General features: G+C 43.1%; 1 protein-coding gene across 5 annotated transcripts in view; it reads right to left on the bottom strand.

Moving 5' to 3' along the window:
* The window catches only part of THRB (thyroid hormone receptor beta), a 202,731-nt gene that overhangs the window by 140,001 nt on the left and 35,547 nt on the right, over positions 1–27,183 (bottom strand). The gene's annotated exons all lie outside the window — the stretch shown is intronic.

Raw genomic sequence — 27,183 nt, 5'->3', positions numbered from 1 at the left:
GAGGATAAAAATAAAAATAAAAATAGCATGAATCAGCAAATGTTTATCTCACAGACACTATGTGCCTAGAAACTGCAGGCATGATTGTACCAGTTGCTCAGCGGAAAGTTTTACCGATCAGAAGAAAGATCTAATCAGCCAAGTCTGAACTGTATTTTACTTGACATCACCCCAATTTATCATCGTTGTAGTAATATCATCTAATACACGGGGAAATACGGTAACTTTTGTTTTTAAAAAAACCAGAGGCTTAACTATTAGGTATCATAGGATAAGAATTACTGAAGGAGAAGAAGGCCCTATGTATACATGCGACGACAGAGGCAAGAATGGGCTGCATCAATAGGAGTATAGCATCTAGATCAAGGGAAGTAATAGTACCACTGTATTCTGCTCTGGTCAGACCTCACCTGGAGTACTGTGTCCAGTTCTGGGCACCACAGTTCAAGAAGGATACTGACAAGCTGGAACGTGTCCAGAAGAGGGCAACCAAAATGGTCAAAGGCCTGGAAATGATGCCTTATGAGGAACGGCTTAGGGAGCTGGGTATGTTTAGCCTGGAGAAGAGAAGGTTAAGGTGTGATATGATAGCCATGTTCAAATATATAAAAGGATGTCATATAGAGGAGGGAGAAGCGGACACGGAGCAATGGATTCAAACTACAAGAAAGAAAATTCCACCTAAACATTAGAAATAACATCCTGACAGTAAGAGCTGTTCGGCCCTGGAATTTGCTACCAAGGAGTGTGGTGGAGTCTCCTTCTTTGGAGGTCTTTAAGCAAAGGCTTGACAGGCATATGTCAAGAATGCTTTGATGGTGTTTCCTGCTTAGCAGGGGGTTGGACTGGATGGCCCTTGTGGTCTCTACCAACTCTATGATTCTATGATTCTACGTTGTATGCCCAGGGAAGAAAGAACCCCATCAAAAGAAGAATGGATACTGAAACTGATGGATTGTGCCAAAATGGCGAAATTGACGGGGAAGATTAGACATCAAGAGGACAATAAATTTAAAAAAGAATGGATTAATTTTGTAGAATATTTGAAGGAGGTTTGCAAACATCTAAAAACGTTAGTAGGATTGGACTAGCACTTGTCTGACAAAAGATATAAGCAAGGAAATGTAATGGTTTGGATAAAGCTATTTAGACGCAGAAAAGAGAAGAGATAACTATGGGAAAGTGGGGAGAGGGGTGGGGGGGAAGTCTGGGGAAGTCTTTAAAATAAAATAAAATTCATTTTTTAAAAAGAAAGTAATGCAAAACGGATTAATCCGTTCCAGACTTTTAAAAACAACTCCTAAAACAGCAATTTAACGTGAATTTTACTATCTAACGAGACCATTGATCCATAAAATGAAAGCAATAAACAATGTACTGCAGTCACACAATCAATCAATCAATCAATCAGTAGGTGAACTGGGTTCCACACAGTCACAAAAATTAAACAAAAGAAACACAAAAACAAAAAACGCAAAATAAATAGCAAAAACAGACAGACCTCAGCGTAACACTCAAAACGGAAGTGTGGCACTCAAATGGGAAGCGTAACACTCAAAATGGAGCATGTTCGGCTTTCAAAAACAGTTTGCAAACCGGAACACTTACTTCTGGATTTGCAGTGTTTGGGTTCCAAGTTGTTTGAGTATCAAGGTGTTTGAGAACCAAGGTACCACTGTATTCAGTTACAGCAGCTCAGCTTTCCTCATCTTGTTGCCCTCCAACTGTGTCGGACTACAACTCCCAACAACCTCAGGCAGCATGGCAAATGGTCAGGGATGAGGGATGTTGTAGTCCAAAATATCTCTCTCTGTGTGTGTGCACGCACACACACACACATGCATGCATGCCAGGCTGAGACCATTTGCCCTAGCACATGCCACAATAATACATTTGTTAGTCATCAGGGTGCCGCAAGACAATAATTCAGTCATGAGACTGAGAATTGACATGGATCAATTCAGAAACAAAACCAAATCTGGAGCGAAAGATTCCGACCGCTACACAGAAATGCAATGGTTTGGCAATGTCAATGCAGACTCTTCCCTCGATAGGTTTTAAGTCTAACTGTACATTACAGTCGTGGATGAAGAAAGGATGTTTTTATTTCTGTTTTCGCAGGACGAGAAACAACGCAGCTATTTTCTCACATAAACTGTGCTAAGTAGCAGGGTGCCACAAGTTTCAGGCCGTAGGTTAGAGACACTAGACAGGACATCAGATTAAATGTTTCAAGAGTTTTTAAAGGCTTTCTAGCATGCAAAGAAAGCAGCGGCCATAAAGATGCAGGCAGAGTATCTAGAGGAGGGGTTGGAAACCTCGGGCCTAAGGAGAAAATGCAGCCATCCAAGCCTCTCTGTCAAGCTCACAGTTCACATCTCTCAGTGGTATCCCCCCCCCCGAGTGCCTCTGTCTTTCCTGGATGGAGAGAGATGCTTGCGTAAAAACCTCTGACTTTTGCGTGGTGGAACTTGTAGCCAACTGTACATTAAGAGTCCTATCAACTAGCAAGAAACCTCTGGAATATTGCAGAACCTCCAATATTTTCCAGGGACAGTCCTGGATTTACAGAAGCCATCCTGGTTTCTGCTTTGATCCCAGAATGCCCCACTTTTCCTTAGGACGTCCCTATCTTTATCAGAGAAACGATGGAGGGTTTGGAGTTATCCAATCCCTGAGCTAAGGAGATAAGTAACTACAGTGGTACCTCGCAAGACGAATGCCTCGTGCAACGAAAAACTCGCTAGACGAAAGCGTCTAGCGATTCTTTGTTGCCTCGCAAGACAATTTTTTTGCCACTTTTTTGCCGTCTGCCGTTTGTTTCCGCAAAATGAAAATTTTCGTAAGATGGCACGACCCGCAGAACGAATTATTTTCGTCTTGCGAGGTACCACTGTACACAACCTTTAGAAGGCATCTGAAGGCAGCCCTGTATAGGGAAGTCTTTTAATGTTTGATGTTCTATTACATTTTTATATATGAAGGAAGCCATCCAGAGTAGTTGAGGCAACACAGTCAGATGGGTGGGGGAAGGAGGAGGAGGAGGAGGAGGAGGTGATGATGATGACTGAATAGGACGTCCCTATTTTCACCAGAGAAATGTTGGAGGGTATGATATTGCCCACAGTGGCAATGAACAATCAAACTGTTCTGTTCCTGACTAAAAAATCTCCTAGGACCTAGATCATTCAAATATAACTGCAGTTGAAGGTACCAGGGCAGGTGTAGTAAGGATATATCAGTTTACATAACAGATCTCTCACACTCTAGGGCAGGCATCCCCAAACTTCGCCCCTCCAGATGCTTTGGACTACAATTCCCATCTTCCCTGACCACTGGTCCTGTTAGCTAGGGATCATGGGAGTTGTAGGCCAAAACATCTGGAGGGCCACAGTTTGGGGATGCCTGCTCTAGGGCAACACAACATCCTTTTGCTAGAGCTATCATGACACCAATGGAGGTAGCCATCTGGGGCAAGGGCAAGCAGGGCCCACAACAGGGAAAGCCATTCAGGTGGACTCAGTCATTTGAATAAATAATGTATAAACTCAATTACATTCAACCTTAGACGAGGTGGATCAGAAAACTCGGCTATTCACAGTTAGAGGCAAGTGGTGTTGCTGAATACCAGTTGCTGAAAACCACCAAAGGGGAGAAGGCTATTGTGCTCGGGTGCTGCTTGTGGGTTTCCCAATGGGGGTCTGATTGGCCACAATGAAAAAAAGATGCTTGACCAGATGGGCTGGTCATTGGCCCGAGCCAGGGGCCTTTTCTTATGTTCTTACTGCCATAAGGGTGTTCCCCAAATGAAGTCCATTTGCAACTGCCCTTCTGCTTGGAGTTATTTCTCTCTCTGGGTGGATCTAGACCAGGCATCCCCAAACTGCGGCCCTCCAGATGTTTTGGCCTACAACTCCCATGATCCCTAGCTAACAGGACCAGTGGTCAGGGAAGATGGGAATTGTAGTCCAAAACATCTGGAGGGCCGAAGTTTGGGGATGCCTGATCTAGACACATCAAAGAAGAGTTTCGGTTAAACACGTTGCAAACTTCGTATGAGAAATCGGGCTGGCAAAAACAGAACTCCACAGCACCATCTGGTGCCACAGTGTTAGAATGCATAAACAACGCATATAAAGTGAAATAAAAAAGTTCATTCAGTAGCACCTTAAAGACCAACTAAGTTTTTATTTTGGTATGAGCTTTTGTGTGGCACCACATTGAGCCGCATGAAATGGAAGTCCATCAACGAAAGCTCATACCAAATAAATAAATAAATAAATAAATAAATAAAAACTTAGTTGGTCTTTAAGGTGCTACTGAAGGAACTTTTTTATTTTGCTTCGACTCAGACCAACACGGCTACCTAGCTGTAGCATATAAAGTGATTTTTCTTTGCCAATGTAGCTGAGACCTCTATCTATCACACGCATACCCCACCCACCTATCCTTAAAACAGAATTCAAAATTCACCAGGCACATTTTGCACTTGGCTATTGGCCATTTGCGATCAAGTGAAGGTACTTGGGCACCAAGATGGCACCTGACAAAAAAAAGGTGGCGCTGTGGTTTAAACCACTGAGCCTCTTGGGCTTGCCAAGGCCAGCAGTTCGAATCCCCATGACAGAGCGAGCTCCCATTGCTCTGTCCCAGCTCCTGCCAACCTAGCAGTTCGAAAGCATGCCAGTGCAAGTAGATAAATAGATACCGCTGTGGCGGGAAGGTAAACAGCGTTTCCATGTGCTCTGGTTTCCCTCATGGTGTTCCATTGCACCAGAAGTGGTTTAGTCATGCTGGCCACATGACCCGGAAAGATGCTATGGACAAACACCGGCTCCCTCAGCCTGAAAGCAAGATGAGCGCTGCAACCCCATAGTCGCCTTTGTCTGGACTTAACCGTCCAGGGGTCCTTTACCTTTACCTGACCTTACCTGACATCTCCACCATCTGGAGGTACCTGCCTGGGGATCATTTGATCTGCACTGTTTTCACACACTAGCAACATATCCTGTAGAATTCTATCCATGATATTGCATCTGCACTATCAGAATGAATCTCGGGAACCAAAAAGTTGTATTGAACAATACAACTCTTGACCTCTTCAGGCTCCAAAATGGCAACTATGTATTCTGCTTTGGTGACTGTAACGCTGGTTTAAGAAGCCATTTGGCACCTAACTTATATACCTGAGTGTCTAACACTACCTTACAATAAAGAAAGCTACCGTATTTTCAGAGCACCTATGTTTCGCAGACGAACCTTGTATTCTAACTCCACTGTAAATCCAACCTTTCCCGTTTGGAAGACTGAGTGGGTCAGCCACAGAAATGAGCCATTTCATATAATCCTTAATGGAGTAAAAATAATTCATCGATGCAGAGATACAGTGGAACCGAACATAAATTACATATCCATTGTAAGAGAGAAAAATTCTGCCAGCTTCAGTTCTTCTGTGAAGAAGATCCTGCACCAGCAATTGTTATTTGACTGTCAGAAGCGAAAGGCATCCTTTATCTGAGAAAGTGTGAGAAGTGGTAGTAATTCATTTAACCCAATGCCTGCATGGTCCTGTGGAGAGGTGAAGCAGCTGCTGCTTGATAATTCAAGACAAGCCTGGAAGTAATAAAGGCCCATCAGTATACAGTTTGTACAGAATAAGAATCGGAGTCGTCCCCCGCCCCTCCACACAACTGAATCAAGGCACCGAGTATTAATTCTAGTGTGTACACAAAAGACCCAACAGTTGAATCTGAAGTCTGCCACCTTCTGGGTTATTACCAATGTCAGTCAGAGGCTTAGATGAATCAGCACATCTAGAACAAAGTGATTCATTGACAGGAGAAAGCAGAAAAGAACATTTGTGTTTCATTATGGCCCAGGACATGTATCTTCATTCTGAGGATTCTGCACATACGAATTTTCATTCAGACACAAACTTCTCAGGGAAGAAAACCTTACTGGACCAACTGGTGTGTGAGCTGAAGTTTAAGCTGTTTTAAAAGTTCAATCTGATACACAAGGCTTCCTCAACCTTGGCCCTCCAGAGGTTTTTGGCCTACAACCCCCATGATCCCTAGCTAGCAGGACCAGTGGTCAGAGATGCTGGGAATTGTAGTCTCAAAACATCTGGAGGGCCAAGGTTGAGGAAGCCTGTGATACACTTTTAATGCAATTGTTTAAGGGAAGGGAGAAGGCAATTTCTAGTAACATCCATTTTTCACAAGGCTTCCCTTATGCCGGCCTGCCCTCTATGGGGGTCCGAGAGGCCTGTGCCCTAGGGCCAACTATGCTTTCCGGTGGAATTCCATGTTTGGATACACTACATATAGTTTTCTTCTTCCAAAAGTAGCAGTAGAGCTATCTCTTAAGTACTGGGGCACTGGGAAGGGAGGCGAGGTTGCCCCTTTCCTCCCATGCATAACTTCAAATTTAAATCCCTCCCAGAAACTATTAACTATCCTGAATGGGGTAACTGTGCCCCTGAAGGACCAGGTGCGCAGCCTGGGAGTCATTTTGGACTCACAGCTGTCCATGGAGGCACAGGTCAATTCTGTGTCCAGGGCAGCTGTCTATCAGCTCCATCTGGTATGCAGGCTGAGACCCTACCTGCCCGCAGACTGTCTCGCCAGAGTGGTGCATGCTCTAGTTATCTCTCGCTTGGACTACTGCAATGCACTCTACGTGGGGCTACCTTTGAAGGTGACCCGGAAACTACAACTAACCCAGAATGCAGCAGCTAGACTGGTGACTAGGAGCGGCCGCCGAGACCACATAACACCGGTCCTGAAAGACCTACATTGGCTCCCAGTACGTTTCCGAGCACAATTCAAAGTGTTGGTGTTGACCTTTAAAGCCCTAAATGACCTTGGTCCAGTATACCTGAAGGAGCGTCTCCACCCCCATCGTTCTGCCCGGACACTAAGGGCCAGCGCCGAGGGTCTTCTGGCAGTTCCTTTGCTACGAGAAGCCAAGTTACAGGGAACCAGGCAGAGGGCCTTCTCGGTAGTGGCACCCGCCCTGTGGAACGCCCTCCCACCAGAGGTCAAAGAGAACAACAATTACCAGACCTTTAGAAGGCATCTCAAGGCAGCCCTGTTTAAGGAAGCTTTTAATGTTTGATTTCTGTATTTTAATGTTTTGTTGGAAGCCGCCCAGAGTGGCTGGGGGAACCCGGCCAGATGGACGGGGTATAAATAATAAATTATTATTATTATTAGCCACAGAAAGAAATAACATGCATGTGTGCACATCTTTTCTTAACAAGGATGACTACCCAAGAGGCCACAAACAAACAATTATACATTGCTGGAGGGTCTGTCCTTGTGTGATATAGCACCGTCTTGCAAACCAGCCCACAGAGGTAACTAACCGGCCAGAAACAAAACTCCAAACCTGTTAAGAGGCTAGTAGGCTGCAGTTCTGTGCAGCAAGCATCAAACAGCAGTCCTTCTATGAAGCAATCGGACTGTTCTCCACCAGCCTGCTTGGTTTTCATACTGGTTATAGAGGAAGGGATTTCATACTGGTTATATATAGAGGAAGGGAAAAATGTATTTTTATTAAAGATTTCTTGGTTTACAAAAGTATGTGCAATGTCTCTTTTTTCAAGTTACATTTTCTACAGGTCAGCTTCATTTGTTGAGACATTAGTGTTACATCAGGAAGAAAGGGGGGAGAGGTGGAGGGGGCCATGGCGGGTGGGGGTGGGGGTGGGGTCGGGTGGCAATGCTTCTATTTTACTTAATGTATTTGTGGAGTTCGGTGTCAGCATCGTTTGTGCAGATTCTCTTTGCTATTAGCTTGTGTTCCTCTGCTGGTGAGAGAAAGGGTGTGGTTGCTTGTTTGTGGTTGGCTGTGGTGAACTTTGTTTTCTTGTGTGAGTGGGGTGGGTGGGTGTTTTTGAATCAGGTTAGCCAGATTGATTCGTACAGTATGCTGTTGGTGGATTCTTGTCGTTGTCTTGTCCGGCTGTGATGTGATAAAGGGGAGCCATACCGGGGTGAAGAACTAGGCAAGTTGTTAATTAAAAGGCTAAAAAGCACATTCACTCATTCTGCACTAACTTATACCGATTAAAAGCCAAGACAGCATGCATGGGATTTTGGGGGTGAAGGAGTAGACAAACGCAACAGTCCTTCAATACACCTTCTGTAAGGGGAAGGGCTTATAGAGAACAGCCCCCCTCATCAGAAGCAGCCCATCTCCAAGCAGTCATGAAAGCGAAGGAGCGGATGAGGGAAGTCAGGAGACGGAAAGGGAGTGCCAGACCTCTGGCAACATCCAAGAGCCCCTGCTCCACAGGCAGGAAGAGAGGGAGAGGGAAAGAGAAGAGAGGAATCAGGCAGACCGCAGACCCTCCCCCCCCCCGACACCGGAATTGAGGAGGAGGAGAAAAGGGAGGAGATTCACTGTCCCGAGGCTTTTATGTTGGTCAAAATCACGAAAAGGGGCAGTGCCGGATTCTGATTCGGAATGAGGAGACATGAAACCAGTAGCTCGCTACACTGTAAATAATGTACACTAATAAAGACTTTTGAAAGACAAGCATGTGGAAGGTCGTTACTCAGGAGTAGTCACAACAACCCTGACACCTTCAATAGCTCAAAATACACCTGGCTTTCTTATAAGGGTTAGACCAGTCTCATGCTTCCCCTCTGAACATAAGCATATTTTTCCCCCAGTGTGCCAGTCCATCTGCCTACATGTTGCTAGATGGCTGGCAGCAAAAAAGACAATCACGGGAATATGTAATCAGTGCAAAAAAACCCCCCAAAAACTATACCGTGATAAAGCCCTGAAACGAGATATGGATAAAGTGAATGATATTAAAACTAAACTAATAATTGTTCAAAAAAGCTAAATTAGCTTAAATCTCCCAAAAGAAACCTTGATATGGAAAACACATAAATTTCTCAAAGAAACCTCTAAATAAAGTAAACCTTAGAAAAAAACATAAATTTCTCAAAGAAACCTCTAAATAAAGTAAACTTTGACGAGGTGCTGGCTGAGTGACTCGTCTCACTGGAAAATCTCTATCTGTTTCCTCAGAAGGAAAAGGTTTACTTTATTTAGAGGTTTCTTTGAGAAATTTATGTTTTTTCTATATCAAGGTTTCTTTTGGGAGATTTAAGCTAATTTAGTTTTTTTGAACAATTATTAGTTTAATTTAATATCATTCACTTTATCCATATCTCGTTTCAGGGCTTTATCACGGTACAGTTGTTGGTTTTTTTGCGCAGATGGCCGACAGCAGCTTTTAGCAACTGGTCTGGAAGCAAGTCACCTGAAAGGAAGAGTTATTCTCCGCATTACCTCAATGTGTGATCAGGATTGTAATACTCGCCCTCCCCCACACAATAAATAAATAAATTCAGCTGCCACATTCAGAGTGCATTTTTTGGGGTGCACGTGTTACGCAAAGTGAAAATGCAGAGGTCTGGCAACTACTGAAAGTAATAATTCAGAAAAGCACTTTGCAAGCCATACCCAAGGAAGAACGAGCTTGGTAATTGCAGGAGATGAGCATGTAGATAAGAGGGAACTTACTAATGGAGAAATGCAAAACCAAAGGTGGAGTTACAAATTCCAAGATATTCAGTGTAACCTTACAAGCAGGAAACATACACCAAACCCATGTAATGAGACAGCTAATTACAAAATTCTTAAGTAGTCTGTTTTTATCCTTTCAGTTTGGAACCTGTTGCAGCTCTAATTATGTCATCAAGAGCACAAACAAGCCTGATAACTCCTTAATTTTAGCCTCTATGGTACCAACCAGCCAGTTTTTTTTACTCAACCTACACTTGGTGACAGAAACAGGTTGTGGTGGGGTACAAGACGGTAAATGAAATCTCAAATCTATGGTGCGATGGGAGAGATTAACAGAGGAACTATAGGAGTTGCCAGGGACTGTGCAAAATGTCAGGACTGGCAAAAGCAACACAAAGCAGCACCTCAGGCCTAGTGGAGGAGCTTATGAAAGTCCCAACACAGGCTCTCCTTCTCACTGCCAGTTAAATTTTGAATAAGGAAGCAGAAGAGGATATCAGAGAGGAATTGTGATGGGGGCTATTTTATAGAGATTCAAGCTAAACCACGTCTTGACCAGAGTAGTTTGGAATTTATTTAGAATAGGTTGGGGTGAGGTTTATGAACTTGGAGAGCTGGTTTTTGAACTCCCCGAATTCCAAAACTTTGCCCCTACCACCAAGTATCAAAACGATCATAGGGCAAGATTGATGATGTTTTTCTTTCATTCATTCATTTCTCTTTCTTTCTCAATCAATCAATCAATCAATCGCCCTATAGACACAGGTTTCAGGGCAGTTCACAAGATAAAACAAAAATAAAAAATAAAAACAAGAACAACCCATTAACCCCCCCCTCCCCAAAAAAGCTTTAAAAGGAACTACAATAATATAGAGATATAACTGTTTTGCTTTGCTTATTAAAGTAAACAAATGGTAATGGATGAGATCAAACTGCAACAATGTAGTGGCTTTTGCTTTTAGTTTTTAGGGAAAACGCTGTTGTGTTCATGTCCTGCTAAACATCTGGTTAACCACAGTGAGAGAAGAATATTGAACTTTTGTTCTGATCCATCTTTTTTATGAATGTGTGGGGAGTAACTTAAAATATGCAGCTTTACCATTATGACCGTGTTCCAACTGCAGACATTTTAAATGTTCTACATAAACTATCAACTAAAATTTAACAAGGACAAATGGAAATGCACGAGAAAGGGAGGGGGTGGGAAACCTAACTAACTAAAAAGCAAAAGGGAACAGGGAGGATTACAGGCTAGGTAATGGCATTTTCGAAAAAAGGATGTGAGGATTTATATAGTGAATAACAAGCTGAACATTACTCAGCAGTGTGATGCTGGAGCACTGAAAACATGCAAATTAGGGTGCTTAACAAACATAGCCCTATGTTTACTTCATTCTCTTTGGGCAATTACCAAAGGATTTGTCAGCGGTGGAATATTTATGGTTCACAGACTGGAGAGGGTTGGACTTAAAAATATAAATCAAGGCCATTGTTGTCCCAGTGGTGTGAGATTCCAGGGGTTTCAGGTGCTTGCCCAGGGTTTGTGTTTCCTTTTGGAAATGATGCACAGCACAGACTGTGGTGTCTTTAGGTTATCACATATCTACAACCTTAGCCGGGACGTGGGTGGCGCTGTGGGTTAAACCACTGAGCCTAGGGCTTGCCGTTCAAAAGGTCGACAGTTTGATTCCCCGCGACGGAGTGAGCTCCCATTGTTCAGTCCCTGCTCCTGCCAACCTAGCAGTTCGAAAACACGTCAAAGTGCAAGTAGATAAATAGGTACCGCTCTGGCAGGAAGGTAAACAGCGTTTCCGTGCGCTGCTCTGGTTTGTCAGAAGCGGCTTAGTCATGCTGGCCACATGACCTGGAAGCTGTACACTGGCTCCCGCGGCCAGTAAAGCGAGATGAGCGCCGCCACCCCAGATTCGTCCGCAACTGGACCTAATGGTCAGGGGTCCCTTTACCTTTACAACCTGAGCCTATGATGGACGGGTACACAGCATTAACACCCCCAAAGGGCCTTCTTTCTCCCATAGCCACAGCCGCGGATTCAAGTAGAAATCAGTCATGGCTTTCTCTCTGCCTTTCCAGCCTGCAGCCTTTTTTTGCACCCAGCTCACATAGCAGCAAAACACAGTAGTACAGTGGTACCTCAGTTTAAGTACACAATTGGTCCCAAAAGTCTGTACTTAAACTGAAGCGTACTTAACCTGAAACGAACGTTCTCATTGAAAGTAATGGAAAGTGGATTAATCCATTCCAGACGGGTCCGCAGAGTACTTAAACTGAAAGTACTCAAACCGAAGCGTACTTAAACCGAGGTACGATTGTACTACTGTTTTGTCCTACTATCTAAGAGAGGGAGAAACCCATTTGCCATCTGCCACAGAGCCCCCTTTCCTTGGTCCAAATGGCCCATTACCTGTCCTTTATTTCTCTTAATGACCCATCTCCCAGGTGATTACCTCATGAGGAAGCTAGTTTGATTTACATTTGACAGTTGCTGGGATTATAAGGATTAGAAGTCTGGAACCCACAAATTCATAATGCTATATGTGTGAAAGCACTGTATGGAATGGGCGGGGGGGGGGAGATGGTAACTCTGCTAGATATTTAATTTCCTGACCATATAATACAGTTTCTCAACCTTTTTTGGGCCACGGCACACTTGCCCCGTGAAAAAAATCACGAGGCACACCACCATTAAAAAAGTTAAAAAATTTAACTCTGTGCCGCCCTATATTATAATTATGACTGTAAGAAACACTTGCCAAATATTGCTTTCCGGCGGGTCAGCGCTGTATATTGGCGGCCGCCAGGCACGTGACAATGCAAATCGCCCTTCTCGTCGCCGCATGCCACTAGTGTGCCGCGGAACAGTGGTTGAGAAACGCTGATATAATATATACTGAAATATGAGCTGAAGTCTGTAGCTCAATCAACCAGCTGCGTGAGTTTTGCATTCTCTACATTGGATTAACTGACTCTTGAATTGGCTGGGATAACCCTTTAGAATTATGCACTTTTAATTGTTGCTTTGTGCTTCTGAAAGAATTTGAGTTTGGATTGTGTTATTCCTCTTGGCCTAATATTACTGTTGGCTTAATATTATGGATGGATGTACTTCTCGATGACATGGGACATGCAAGAACATGCAATCCCTGGAAATCTAAGATGATGAAAGCATTTTCTGTTTTCCTTATTGTTGGAATCTGCCTGAGGTACATGGACTCTTTTCCTTTGCTGCTGGACTCCATATCCCACTCCCACAAATTTGCTCCCCTTTGCCTCTCACAGGCCCTGGAATGTTGTGTTTCAAGGGTTGCAAGTCCTATTCCCATTGCAGATAAAACCTGTTGAGACTAACTTCAAAATAAAAACTCTTTTTTTCTTTTTTTGAGTTTTTGATCTAGAAAAATAACTGGGTAGGTACAACTAGAGTTTTTCTCCAAGTTGGAGCTAATAAGTGTTAATTAAAATAATTGTTATAATGCGACTGTAGCTAGTCTAAACTTCTGTTCTATACAGAATGGTAGCAGAATTCTTCATTATAAGAATCCACATAGCAACAACACTCAAAGCCAACTGGACAGAAACCCAACTGGTACTGTAGGATTCCTGCACTAGTACAGTACTTCCTTGCAAGTACCATAACGTTGATCAATATAGGCTATTCACTGAGGGGCAATGACCTGGAATTCCAGCACAGCACGAAGAAACCCCAAAGTTATTTTTTTTTTGTAGAGAAGCGTTTAGTGACATTAATACAATCCACAGTGAATCCTTCCTATTTCTATTATGTAAGCTGCAATGCTAATATCATTTTTCCTCTCCACTACACTTTCTACTTCTCATAATATGAATCTGGCACCTTCTCTTAAGAGCTTTCTTTGTCACAAGGCAGCAGCGATGGAAAGTCTGTGGCAGGCTTGTACTGCAGATTATTCCAACCTGAACTGACAACTACACTCTTTGAAAAAGATTGGATTCCAGTTAAAATACAAGAGAACCAAGGATATGTGGGGAAGTGAGATGCCTGGCTCCTCTGGACTCCACCTATCAGAACAAATGAAATTCAAAATTGTATCACATTATAGTTCTTCCTTTATCTTTGATGCAGTAAAATGAGTTTCCCTCGCTAGATAGTTGGTCAAGTACCCAAGAAAGCAAAACTGAAGCTGGTCCTCTTTAATCCAAGTTTTTTTTTTAATAAAGGTAAATTTTTTGCTGAATGAAACATGAGGAAAATTCACCTGAGCTTAGCTGTGCTGGAGGATAATTCACAAATATTAAATAAATGCCTTTCAGAAATAAGAACCAGAGATTAATGAAATCTTCATCTCATTTTACTTTAATCCACACTCATCTCTACTTTCATAATTGATATGGAAACATGAAAGCCTTGCAGTATTATCTTGGTAGATTATTCCATCTTTAGGAGTCTACTTCCAGCCCCTAAAACGATTTGCTTTCTAAGAGATCGGGGATGTGTCACAAAAGCAGACCTAACTCACAGCTATCACTCACTCAAAGCACGACAAAAACTGCCTAATATTCAGAATGTAAATGCCACAGAGCAGGAACTGTTTTTGTTTAGTTAGGCAGTTCTACAATATTTCCTCCCTGTGCTTTAAAAAAAACAACAACCCCAAAACAAACAAACAAAAAGCAGCTGCAAAAAGCTGAAACTGTGAGCAAAGGACATTCAAATCACACAAGCAAACATACATATGTTGCTTTTCCCAGGGAGGAGGGAAATCTAAAGAATCATAAAATTGTCCTTCATGTGTAGTTTGCCCTGTAGATGCTGTAATTAGTAATAGCGGCATAAGTTACTTACGCTCAAAGCAGTTTTTCGACACATAGCATACATGCATTCTGAATTTAACGGTTCCTGCAAAGCCGGAGAGGATGGGAGTAAGATCCCAACAATATTTAGAGGTTCAGTGGGGCTTTCTGAGCTAGGCCATGATAACCAGGACTCTGTTTCGGATTAACGCTCGTATTCTGAGGTTGCAATAATAATAATAATAATAATAATAATAATAATAATAATAATACAGTGGAACCTTGGTTGTTGAACGTAATCTGTTCTGGAAGACTGTCCGACTTCTGAAATATTCGAAAACTGAGGCGCAAATGGCTGTCGGCAATTTCCATTGAGAAAATTGAAAAAATGTGCCCCGGAAACACGTTCGAAAACAGAAGCATTTACTTCCGGGTTCCAAAATGTTCGGCTTCCAAGACGCTTGAAAACCAAGGTTCCACTGTAGTAATTATTATTATTAATTATTATTATTATTATTATTATTATTATTATTATGAGATAATATATGAGAGTCCTCATATTGGCCCTAAAAAATCAGTTTAGATTTTGTGTAGTATCCGCATCACACATCCAATCCTCCCTACCCTTTTGTCCCCAGTTCAAGTCATGCAAAGCCTTGAATGATGCAAAATTGCGCAATTTGGAGTTGCTGCGCTTATGCAATGGTCCCAGATACACTGCTGCTCCACTCTAACACTATTCTCCATTGTGTACCACTGGAGCCATCGTTTTTGTACATTTTAACTCAGCGTTGTTAGCAATCAGTGTGGTTAAGCAATTCTAAGCAATAAACAAGAAAAACAAATAGACTACAGCTAGGAAAAACTACCGTGTATTTTCATGCCAAGGATGTTTATAGTTTCTCTTAGACAAGCGCCTTTTATACCATTATTCATGAGAGCCAAAGTCAAGACTAGCCATGCTTGTCCTCCAATAAACTGGTTTGGAGACATTGTGATCCATTATAAAGAGCGTCTAGTTGCCCAATACCTTCAACCATGTGCCGCAATTTGCATCCCTTGCTCATTTTTTTAAAAAACCCACTCCAGGAAGCACATATTCTCCAGAGTCTTCCACAGGATCAAAACCAAACGATTCCACATGATAGTTCCAAATCTGGGTACAATTCAATCCCTCGCTGTGTACTCCAAAGAGCACATGCGGGCATAAAGCACATAGGCGTACACTGCCCCCAAATGAAACGTCCTCCTTCCTGCCAACTCCATCCCAACCTTCTTGCTCAGCAAGGAAGCTCAGGGTGGAGAAGACACACCAAAGGCCTGCTGGAGGCGGCTCGTGCCTGCTGTCCTGACCCCCCTACAGACTTTTTGCCTGGACAATGGAAAAAGATAAAAAGACTTCCAATTCTCTGTCTGTCAGCTAAATATAGTATTCACGCATTTACATTCAACTATTCTATTTTCTATTTTCTATATGCCAATTTCCCCCGTCTTCAAATCCAGGTACAGTGGTGCCTCGCTAGACGAAATTAATTCGTTCCATGGGTCTTTTCTTATAGTGAAAAATTCGTCTAGCGAATCCCATAGGAATGCACTGAATTTTTTCGACTTTTTTTTCCAATGCATTCCTATGGGAAACCGCGATTCGCTAGATGAATTTTTCGTAAAACGCATTCGTCTAGCGAGGCAAGCTCCGCTCGAAAAATCCTTTCGTTAAGCGGAAATTTCATTAAGCAGGGCATTCGTTAAGCGAGGCACCACTGTATTACAAGTTGTTGTTGTTGAGGATGATTGAATTTATATACCGCCCTATACCCGGGGGTCTCATGGTGGTTCACATAATAGATTCAAGATATAAAACGACAAAATACCTGATAAAAATAAAGCAACAACCCAATAGCCCCCCCCCAAAAAAAACACTTAAACAGGGCATAGGATGTAAATCTGAACAACCAAAGGCCTGGTTAAAAAGGAACGTTTTTGTCTGGCGCCTAAAGGTGTATAATGAAGGCACCAGGCAAACTTCCCTGGGGAGAGCTTTCCACAAATGGGGAGCCACTGTAGAGAAGGCCCTTTCTCATGTTGCCACCCTCCGGACCTCTCAAGGAGGTGGCACATGAAGGAGGGGCTCAGAAGATGATCTCAGGTTCCGGGCAGGTTCATATAGAAAGAACTGCGGTCCTGAGCCATTTAAGGCTTTATAGGTCAAAACCAGCAATTTGAATTGGGCCCGGAAACTAACTGGTAGCCAGTGCAGTCGGACCAGGATTGGTGTAATATGCTCAAACCGTCTTGCTCCGGTGAGCAACCTGGCCGCTAAATTCTGCACTAGCTGAAGTTTCTGAACCGCCTTCAGAGGCAGCCCTATGTATAACAGATTGCAGTAATCTAACCCTGAGGTCACCAGAGCATAGACAGCAGTAGTTCATTTTCTCTTTCAGATAAAAAATGCATAAGAAGTTTCCAATCCTTAATAAATGTCCATAATGATCTTTCTCTAATTAAGCACACTAACATTGCCATCTCAGTTAAGTCCAATAATGTTATCAACTATACCTCCATGGAAGATAGGGCTATATCTTTCCATCTTTGTGCATAGAACAATATGGTTTTCTCAGTAGTGATGTATGGAAGTGAGAGCTGGACCATAAAGAAGGCTGATTGCCGAAGAATTGATGCTTTTGAATTATGGTGCTGGAGGAGACTCTTGAGAGTCCCATGGACTGCAAGAAGATCAAACCTCTCCATTCTGAAGGAAATCAGCCCTGAGCGCTCACTGGAAGGACAGATCGTGAAGCTGAGGCTCCAATACTTTGACCACCTCATGAGAAGAGAAAACTCCCTGGAGAAGACCCTGATGTTGGGAAAGATGGAGGGCACAAGGAGAAGGGGTCGACAGAGGATAAGATGGTTGGACAGTGTTCTCGAAGCTACTAACATGAGTTTGACCAAACTGCGGGAGGCAGTGGAAGACAGGAGTGCCTGGCGTGCTCTGGTCCATGGGGTCACGAAGAGTCAGACACGACTACGGTAAACAACAACAACAAGTATTGGAATAATCTTCCACCATCCTCAAGCACTTTGAAAACAAACAGCTTTCTCTGTGGGATGGAAATTTCTCCATATTTAGGAGGATTTCCTCCCCTCTCCACAGCTTTAAGGGGACTCCCTGTAAAAGGGATTCTCTTTGAAGATGCACTCCCAGCACTTGTCATCTGATTGGCACTGAAAGCACATTTTCAAAGGACACTGCAACTGTTCGTCAAATCGAAGTTCAAATCGAAGAGAAGTTTGTATATTTGATCCATTTGGAACACAACACAGGCAACACAACATAGACAAGGTACAATTGTAAAGAGGCTGGTATCAAAACTGTATTAAAATCATTGATTTTATACTTTTTTATTATAAATGAGCTAATCCAAAGAAGCTTCTTTAAAAGTTAGAATTGATCTGTGTGAGAGTTTTTAATTACAGTTTGATTTCAGAACAGAATAGCACAAGGTGTTTGCAGGATTTTTCAATGGTGTTTCAAATATACATGATTTCACATAAACTCACAGTGCCTTGGAACATAACCCCCACATAAATTGGGAGTTGCCTGTATTTATTCCACATAATTTATAAAATTTATAAAGGACTTATGTAGTCCAAAGCACTTTAGTTCTTTTCATCCCAGCAATCTTTTCCATGTGTAAATGATCCAAGTTGTACCCAGATCTACTCCAAACCAGAATTTCTTTACTATTAATTTAAACAGAGGAGATCAACTTGCACACAATTTTGGGGAAGACTGTCTACTTCCATGGGAATTAATGGTGATTCCAGCACATCCAGGAAGTCCTTGTGCAAATCAGGGACAAGACAGGCATGGGATTCAACTCAACGTTGAATAAACCTTCTGCTTTTTTAAGCCGAAATACGCATGGGGCTTGTCCCATTAAAATAAAAATAAAAAAGCAATGACAAGTGTATATCTAAATTAGTAGATACAATTCTAACAAAAGAAGGAAACTTGAGTCTTTTTTGGATGAGCATAATGCCTGAAGAACTGACAAGTAATGGATTCCTTAATCGCGAAGACAAAGCAACCTTCAATTAAGATGAGGTAATTCTAAAGCAAAATAGTGTAGTTGTTAAAAAAGAATCACCCACTTATTTTTAAAAGATAGTGGACAGTCCTCTTCTTTTTTGCTGGTCATTCAGAAGTGTCAGAACATAGATAAGTAATACACCAGGGAATCAGTTTCCAGTGGTCTACTCAGAACTTCCAGTTGCTGGGATTTTTGCAAAGACTTATGCACTAGATATAGTTGGTTCCTTACATGCTTGTCTTATCTTCTTAAGCAAGAGTGCATTCATTATCACGGAATATAGATTAGTTGTGCCTTGACTCTTATGACATCCTGAGAACACAATCTTTCTTGATAAATGTAATCATGTACAGCCACCTACAGAGAATCATAGGGTGATATTTAAGTTTCTCTGTCACGGTCTCCCATTGCGCCAGTAGCAGTTTAGTCCTGATGGCCACATGACCCAGAAAGCCGACTGTGGACAAACGCCGGCTCCCTCGGCCTGAAAGCGAGATGAGCGCCACAACACCATAATCCCCTTTGACTGGACTTAATCGTCCAGGGGTCCTTTAGCTTTTTACCTTTACCTTATTCACAGTAGACCCACTAAAATCAATGAACATTATTGTCAGGGGGTTGTTGCGGCTACTCTTGAGTAAAGACGCTCCAGTCTGCGCTGTCTTTAAGAGTTTTATTGTGCATACTATTTACAGTGCAGAGATAGCAGAAAACATGACCACCTAGTCACTTCCAGAATCCGGCAATGGCTTCGGTCTGCTTTGGGGCCAGCATAAAAGCCTGGGCACCCCAAAACGTCGCCCCTTAGCCCTACGTGTGGGTGCACGCCTCAATTGGGCGCTGGAAGGAGAGGTCTCCCCTCTTGCCTGGGCTCCGCGTCTCGCTGAGTCCCTCATCCGCTGTCCTGACTCGCTGCTCGTGCTATCGCTGGGCGAAGTGCTGGTCAGGATGACGGGGGGGGGTATTAAGTTAGTTCCATTAATATCAATGTGTCTACTCAAATGAAAACTTAGTCAAATGCAACCCATAGTGTTGGAAGCAACCTCAAAAGTCACCTAGTCTCCAGCCTCTGTTAAAAAACTTCTATTGAAGGCAAGTCCATCTCTTAACTGCGCTAAATTAAAGTTATGAATCTGTAAATAAAGCCTGCTCAAAATATGGGAGCCTTTGATTTAGGAACATGATATGCTATCTTCAAAAGCAATGAGCTCATTTTGGGACTTAACCTCCACTTGCTATTCAATCAGTGGGGAGAGCTGCCTATTATACTGTCTAGATTCACAGCAAAATCCTTTGGATGTTCAATAAGCCTCAGTCCTTACACACACACACACACACACACACACACACACACACACACAATACTCTGAAATCAGATTTTGCCATTAAAGATCGGAATACTATAAAGTATCTAGTTTTTCAAGCCATTTATCATTTTTAAGTCTGCATGAGGCTCTTCTTTCCATTTAATGGTCTACGTTTTTTCTCCTCTAAGCGCCTTTTCAAATCATCTATGGAAATGTCCTTGATTTGCGGTCTCTGATCCACCCACACTTAGCTCTCTCTCTTTTAGAAGACCTTGGTCTATTAGTAGGACCCCATTTCCAAGCAAAGTAAAAAGAGAAATTTGCTTCATAACCATTTTATTGGGAGGGGGGAACCGAAGAATTTTACTGACAATTATGTACTAAAATCTATGCCGCAGCCACCTATAATGATACTGCAGAACAAGGGGAGGAAATTACATGCCCCAGATAAAAAGGGATTGTTCTAATTCAATGGATTATATGAGTGCCATAATAGCCTGACACAAACACATCATGGTACTTAGTCATCATTCTCTCCATAGCTAATTAAATTACGATTATTAAACAAAATTGGTTGAGTGCTGAAATCTATTGGTCACACCAAATAGTGTCATAGAAAACAGTTTCCATGGAAGCAACCAGTTCCAAGTTTTACATTTTTGCAATGTAAAATCATGCAGCAGCGACGCCCAAGCTGGGCTCTCTTCTTCGGTGGTGGTCTTAGGCATAAAAGATCCGAGCCAACAGTTTTCTTATTAAGCATTGGAAGATGCCCTTTCCCTCAATTTCCTGCGTCTCAGTTTACACCATGTTTTTCTTCCTTTCTTCAGCACAGTTTCAACACAGTGCCTATTCAGAATGCAAAGTGAGCCATCAAGAAGCCTGGCCAGAGACATTTGGGCACCTGAGGAGAACCCAAAAAAATGGCGTGCCGGGGAAGGAGGGGTGAGTGAAGAACTACAACAGGAACAAGAGGGGGAATAAAGGTCTACATCAGGAGCAAAGATGGGAGGAGACCTATTCACCAGGAGGCCGCTGTGAAGGTTGGATTGGGAGGCTGCTGGGAGGAGGCAGATACCATACATGAGATCCAAGGAGAACCAGCCATGGTTTCCACCACCACAGCAGCAACAACAGACAATGCATTCCTTGGAGGCCAGATCTGCTGCCCCTGAGGATCCTGCCGCTTGACCTTGCCTCATGGGTGGGCTGACTCTGATTATTAACTCTAAATTTAGGGCACAAAAAGTACTGTATAACCAATCGGTGTGTGGGCAAGCAACCAAACAAGGCGTTCCTATGGGTGTCAAGGAGTTTCCAACTGCAAGCAACGGTAATATGTCAATAGTTCAACTTTGGGCTCATGTCCCTGAGACATATGGGCTGAATCTAGACATATCAACAAAGTGTTTCAGTTAAACACATTGTAAATTCATACAGGGAAATCCGGTTGGGAAAGGCAGGACTCCGCAGCGCCATCTGGTGTCATGGTGTTATATTGCATATACAAACACCTCAGGTTACAAACACTTCAGGTTACAGACTCCGCTAACCCAGAAGTAGTACCCCAGGTTAAGACCTTTGCCCCAAAATGAGAACAGAAATCGTGCGGTGGCAGCAGCAGCAGTGGGAGGCCCCGTTAGCTAAAGTGGTACCTCAGGTTAAAAATGGTTTCAGGTTAAGAACGGACCTCCAGAACAAATTAAGTCCATAACCAGAGGTACCACTGTAAAATGCTTTTTCTTTTACCAGTCCCGCTGAGTCCCTGGTCCACTAAAAGCACACACGAGAAGGCTGAGATTCGTTCTGTCACCTATGATATCCTTCAAGAACTCCTGCCCTAACTTTAACCTGCTTTAAACTCTTTCAGTATTTTAACTTTTGTATGTTTTAAAGGAGGGCTGTGATTTCCCCCCTTGATTTTACTGTCTTGTCTTTTGTAAACCACTTTGAGGGTTTGTTTGTTTGTTTTACAATCAAGCGGTGTATAAATTTTATGAAATAAATAAAAAATAAACTGGAAGATGATACTTTCTATCTTGCCATGCTTATGGGCAGCAGAAATTGTTGCTTACTAGCAGGGCTCCCCACCCCCACCCCACCCCACCCACCCCGCTGAAACTCAGTTCTGGCACTCCTCAGGCGGGTGCCATTGCCATGATAGGAGAACATGGGAGGCGTTCTTGGAGAGTTCCGGCAACTCTTTTTCTAGAAAAATAGCCCTGCTTACGAGCAACGAGCTATATTGTTCACAGTCAATTGCTATCCGAATGGAACTAGCCAAACACTTAGGAGCATTAACGCAGACCTACCAATTGGTGTGCCGACACACTGAGAGATGTTACAGAGGCCATTGAGACAGGGGCCCTTTGGGTATTTAGAGAGGCAGTGTTGTATATCGTCTTGGGAGAATTCAGCTAAAACTGAAGCTCAACCACAGACTCACTGGGGTTCCTTGCAAACCTGTTACTTTACACGCCTAACTTTACACAGGCTCAGCATCCACATATCCCTTCAATGCAGACTGCATTCCTTTCTTTCTAGAGCTGCAGAATGGGAACCAGGTATTAGGAGGAAAGGAGAATAGCTGGGTGTGAGTGTAATGTGATGGAGCCTCTACTACATGAATTAACTGTCTTCCTTTGTGAAGGCGACGGGCCACTTCATCATTAGTGAATCATCTAATCTCATTTCTCAAGAAGAACTCATAGGCATATTTTGTCAGGTGCATTCTGAAACCTGTCTTTACATTGTTCCCTTAATAGTATATTATTTGCTACATAACCCCAAATATTTCAGTTGTGCGCTACATGGAGAAATCCCATCAGGAAAATGTGCTACTTATGCTGGAGGCTACTTTAAGCAAGTTGCTTGCTCTAATTTGGCCTCCACAGTACACTGCATACTTGTTGGAAACTGCTTCCTGAATGGAGTTTTTGTTCAGGGTTCATTTGTTCGGGAAAAGGAAAAACACTCCATAGTAAATATATGGCATTCTCTCTGTCCCTTTAATGTTTATAGGGCAAGGCCAGAGGAAAACAAGCAAGCAACTTTAAGTAGCTTCCACCATAAAACACACACACACACACACACCCCGAATGATCTTCCTGCAGTACTACAAAACAGAAATATTGGATTATGCAGAGCAAATGATATAGCATTAATAGACAGGTTTCTTTTTTTTTTTTACAATAATATTTATTGAATTTTCCAACATTACAAATCAAATCAATATATCTTCACATCCACTTTATATCTTTAGCACAAAAGAGAAAAAGAGAGAAGAAGAAAAAAATTAATAGACAGGTTTCTGAAGGTGGCAACATATGCCGAGACCACATAACACCGGTCCTGAAAGACCTACATTGGCTCCCAGTACGTTTCCGAGCACAATTCAAAGTGTTGGTGTTGACCTTTAAAGCCCTAAACGGCCTCGGCCCGGTATACCTGAAGGAGCGTCTCCACCCCCATCGTTCTGCCCGGACACTGAGGTCCAGCTCCGAGGGCCTTCTGGCGGTTCCCTCACTACGAGAAGCCAAGTTACAGGGAACCAGGCAGAGGGCCTTCTCGGTAGTGGCACCCACCCTGTGGAATGCCCTCCCACTAGAGGTCAAAGAGAACAACAATGACCAGACCTTTAGAAGGCATCTCAAGGCAGCCCTGTTTAGGGAAGCTTTTAATGTTTGATGGATTTCTGTATTTTAATGTTTGATGGTGTGACAAATTGAAGCACTTTTAAAATGTTTATTTCTGCCCGGCTGGCAAAGAGTTAACCCACCTCCAGCCTGACTGGCATAGAACTCTGATGGGGGCGGGACTGTGCCCGGTTTGAAAGGAGGGAGTGTCGGTTTGGTCAGTTAGGAGGGAGAGGGAGGAAGGTGTGGTGTGATGTTATGTGGTGGCTTATATGAAGACAGTTAAGAGGCTAGGAAAACTTAAAGTTAAATGTTTGACTGAGTTTATTTTGTACAACTGGAACAAAGCTAATTAATAAATGACACGTTAAAGAATCACTTATGTTTTAACACAATAAAACTTCATCTCTGTTTTTGCCAACAAGAGGTCCGTTTGTATTTTTCCAGCGAGGTACCAGGACTCACAGCCGTGGTGACTCAAGAGAGGGCCAAACTCACCTCAGGCAGGGAGGAGGTGGTTTGTGTCCTGAAGTTACACGGAGGAGGCTTAGAAGGGTAACCTGAGGTGCCAAGAAGTTGCCAGAGTGCCTAGGGCAAACTTCTACAGTGGGGGAATCCAACTGAGGGAGACCCTTTACAGGAGGCAAGAGGTTATTCCTGGGGGACAGCCTAGAGTTTCTTAAGGTACCAGGCCACGTAGGCTGGAAGGCTCTCCTTACTTAGAAACCCATTAGGAAAAGGGGTTGATTTTTGAGGCGGCAGGAGCAGAGGGTGGGTGTTTTCCCCTCTGGATTCCTGTGTCGCAGTGATAGTAGGAGAGAGTGGGACACGGGTCGTCACATTTTTGGTGGCAGCGTCGTGATCGAAATTCAAAGCTCACGCGCCTAGTTTGGTTTGAGTCTGTCAGGATTTTCCTGTGAGGAAAATGACTCACGTAAGAAAACCCAGAGAGGCAAAAGGAGATGAAAGAACGGAAGGGGCTGAGGGAAGCCCAGGTTCTGAGGTAGAACTGATGAAACTACGAATTGAGATGGCCCGGATTGAAGCTGAAAGTGAGAGGGAAAAAGCTAGAATTGAAAGTGAGAGAGAAAAAGCTAGGATTGAAGCTGAAAGTGAGAGAGAAAAAGCTAGAATTGAAGCTGAGAATGAGAGGGAAAAAGCTAGAATTGAAGCTGAGAGGGAAAAGATGGCATCTGAGGAGAGAATGCAGTCCGAGAGGTTAAGGGTACAATTAGAACAGGACAGAATGAAGCTTGAAGAGATACGTTTGCGATCAGAATTAACTAGTGGCCCAGTTAATAATGATAGTATCGCAATTAATTTAAAAAGGTTCCCCAAATTTGGAAAGGACGATAATGTCGAATCGTTTCTATTTACCTTCGAACGCGTTTGTGTGGAATTTCAAATACCTGAGGAGAACTGGATGCTTTATTTAAGACCTCAAATTTGTGGGATACTAAGTGAAATTTATGCTGACCTGAGGGAAGAAGAGCTGTCAAGTTACCAAGTATTTAAGCAAAGGGGCAGGGTTCGATGTGGACTCACGGCTGAACAAAGCAGAAAGGCTTTTCGTGAGGCAAAAAAGGAACATAAAGAGACTTATGCCCAACTAGCTAGCCGCTTAGATAAATTACTTGACAGATGGATTCAAGGGAGTGGAGTGAAGGACTTTGATGAGTTAAAACAATTAATTTGTTTAGAACAATTTTTAAGCAAATCCCTAGCAATTTACGTTGGTTCATGAGGGATAAAAAACTGAAAACTGTGGCACGGGTTGCCGAGGTCTTAGACGAACTACAAGGTGATTTCAATGAAATAGCATTCCCAAAACACTCACAGAAGGGTAATCCATGGAGAAACAGAGAAATTAAAGACAGGCAAGAAAATTTTCCTGTCAGGGAATCAGTTTCTGACAAGACAGGGTCTAAGAAAATCACTTGTTTTTTCTGTAATCGTGAGGGCCATGTACGTGCCAGGTGCCCCCTGCTGGTTAAGTCGCAAACTACACCTACTGCAGCTAAACAAGTAAAACTGGTAATGCAGTCACAGGAAAATAGCTCGCCTCAGACAGAAGGCTCAGAGAAAACAGACAGTCCAGCTGAGACTACTTCTAAAGTCTTGCAGGTCTGGAGGGCTGAGCAGGAGTGCAACCAAGATTACATGGAGCCAATTGAATTAAATGGTCAGTTTTTTTTAGGTTTGAGGGACACAGGAGCAGAAGTCTCACTTGTCAAATCACAATTTGTTCCAAAGGAGCAGTACCTCAAGGGTCAGTCCTATAGTTTAAAAGGCATATGGGGCCCACATTTTGAAGTACCATTAGCTGAAGTTGATATTACCTACAAAGGATTTTGTGGCAAATGGAGAGTAGGAATCCTAAATGAATTGGAGGTACCCTTTTTAATAGGGAATGACCTAGCTAGTCAGAAGCATCGTATTCAAGTGATAACTAGGTCTCAGTCTCAAGTCACTGAGAGTAATCCTCCTGCAGTTATAGAGTCACCCATAGATCCTAGTGAGGATGAAGGGCTGATTAGCGTGCCAGTGGTCCAGGAGCACGGTGCCCAATTCTTGAGTGATCAAAAAGAGGATGAAACTATAAAAGAGCTGTGGGGTAAAGCACAAAGTCCTAATGCAGAAGTAACTGTGGAGAACCCCTGCTTATTTACCACCATTGAGGGAAGACTGTATAGAATTTCTAGGAGGAGGAAAACTGCTGCGGTTTGGGAAAGGAAGAAACAGTTAGTGTTGCCAAGAGCTTACCGGTTGCAAGTGCTACAAATGGCACACGACGCACCCTCAGCAGCGCATCTAGGCATTAGAAAGACTAGTGATAGAATCCAAGCAAGATTTTACTGGCCTGGGATGGGCAAAGACATCAAAGAGTATTGCAAGTCCTGTGTGATCTGCCAAAAAGCAGGCAAAAGAGCGGACAAAACGCGAGGCTTGTTACAGTCTATTCCCGTAATTACTGAGCCCTTTTCCAGAGTAGGAGTGGACATCCTCGGGCCTATCTCCAGAGTTACAAAAAGGGGGAATAAGTTTATTTTATGCCTAGTGGATTATGCTACGCGCTATCCAGAAGCAATACCTCTGAAGGACATTGACTCAAAGACTGTAGCAAAAGCCCTCATGTCGGTATTCTTAAGGCTGGGATTCCCCAAAGAAATTATAACAGATTTAGGGACATCCTTCACGTCCAAGACCATGGAAGAGCTTTTAACTCTTTGTGGGATTAAGCATGTTAAAACTACGGCTTATCATCCACAGTCGAATGGCTTGACGGAGAAATTTAATTCGACCCTGAGCCGGATGCTAAAAACCTATTCCATCAATCATCCTAACGACTGGGATGAGAGGCTGCAACACTTCCTATTTGGTTATCGCGAAGTGCCGCAGGAGAGCACAGGGTTCAGTCCTTTTGAACTCCTATTTGGACGACAGCCACGAGGACCCCTAGACTTGATGAAAGCAGCGTGGTCAGGGGAGGAGCAGATCGACAGCCCTGATGTTGTGACGTATCTACAGGAGCTGCAGAGCGACCTTCAAGAGCTACGGGAGCAAGCTGCTCACAACTTGCAGCAGGCACAGCGTCGACAGAAGCAGTGGTATGATGCACACGCAAGAGACAGATCTTTCCAGCCCGGTGACAGTGTGCTCGTGTTAAGAACAAGACGTCGAAAGAAGTTGGAGATGTCGTGGGACGGTCCCTTCAAAGTGGTCGAGAGGATTTCTGCGGTGAACTATTTGGTAGAGTTAGATGGGGAAGGGAACCGATGTAAAAACTTTCATGTAAATTTACTTAAGCCT

The sequence above is a fragment of the Zootoca vivipara genome, chromosome 12 (genome assembly GCF_963506605.1).
Source record: "Zootoca vivipara chromosome 12, rZooViv1.1, whole genome shotgun sequence".
Classification (NCBI taxonomy): Eukaryota; Metazoa; Chordata; class Lepidosauria; order Squamata; family Lacertidae; genus Zootoca; species Zootoca vivipara.
Note: the sequence above shows the minus strand (reverse complement) of the source record. Positions and strands in the feature narration are given on the sequence as shown.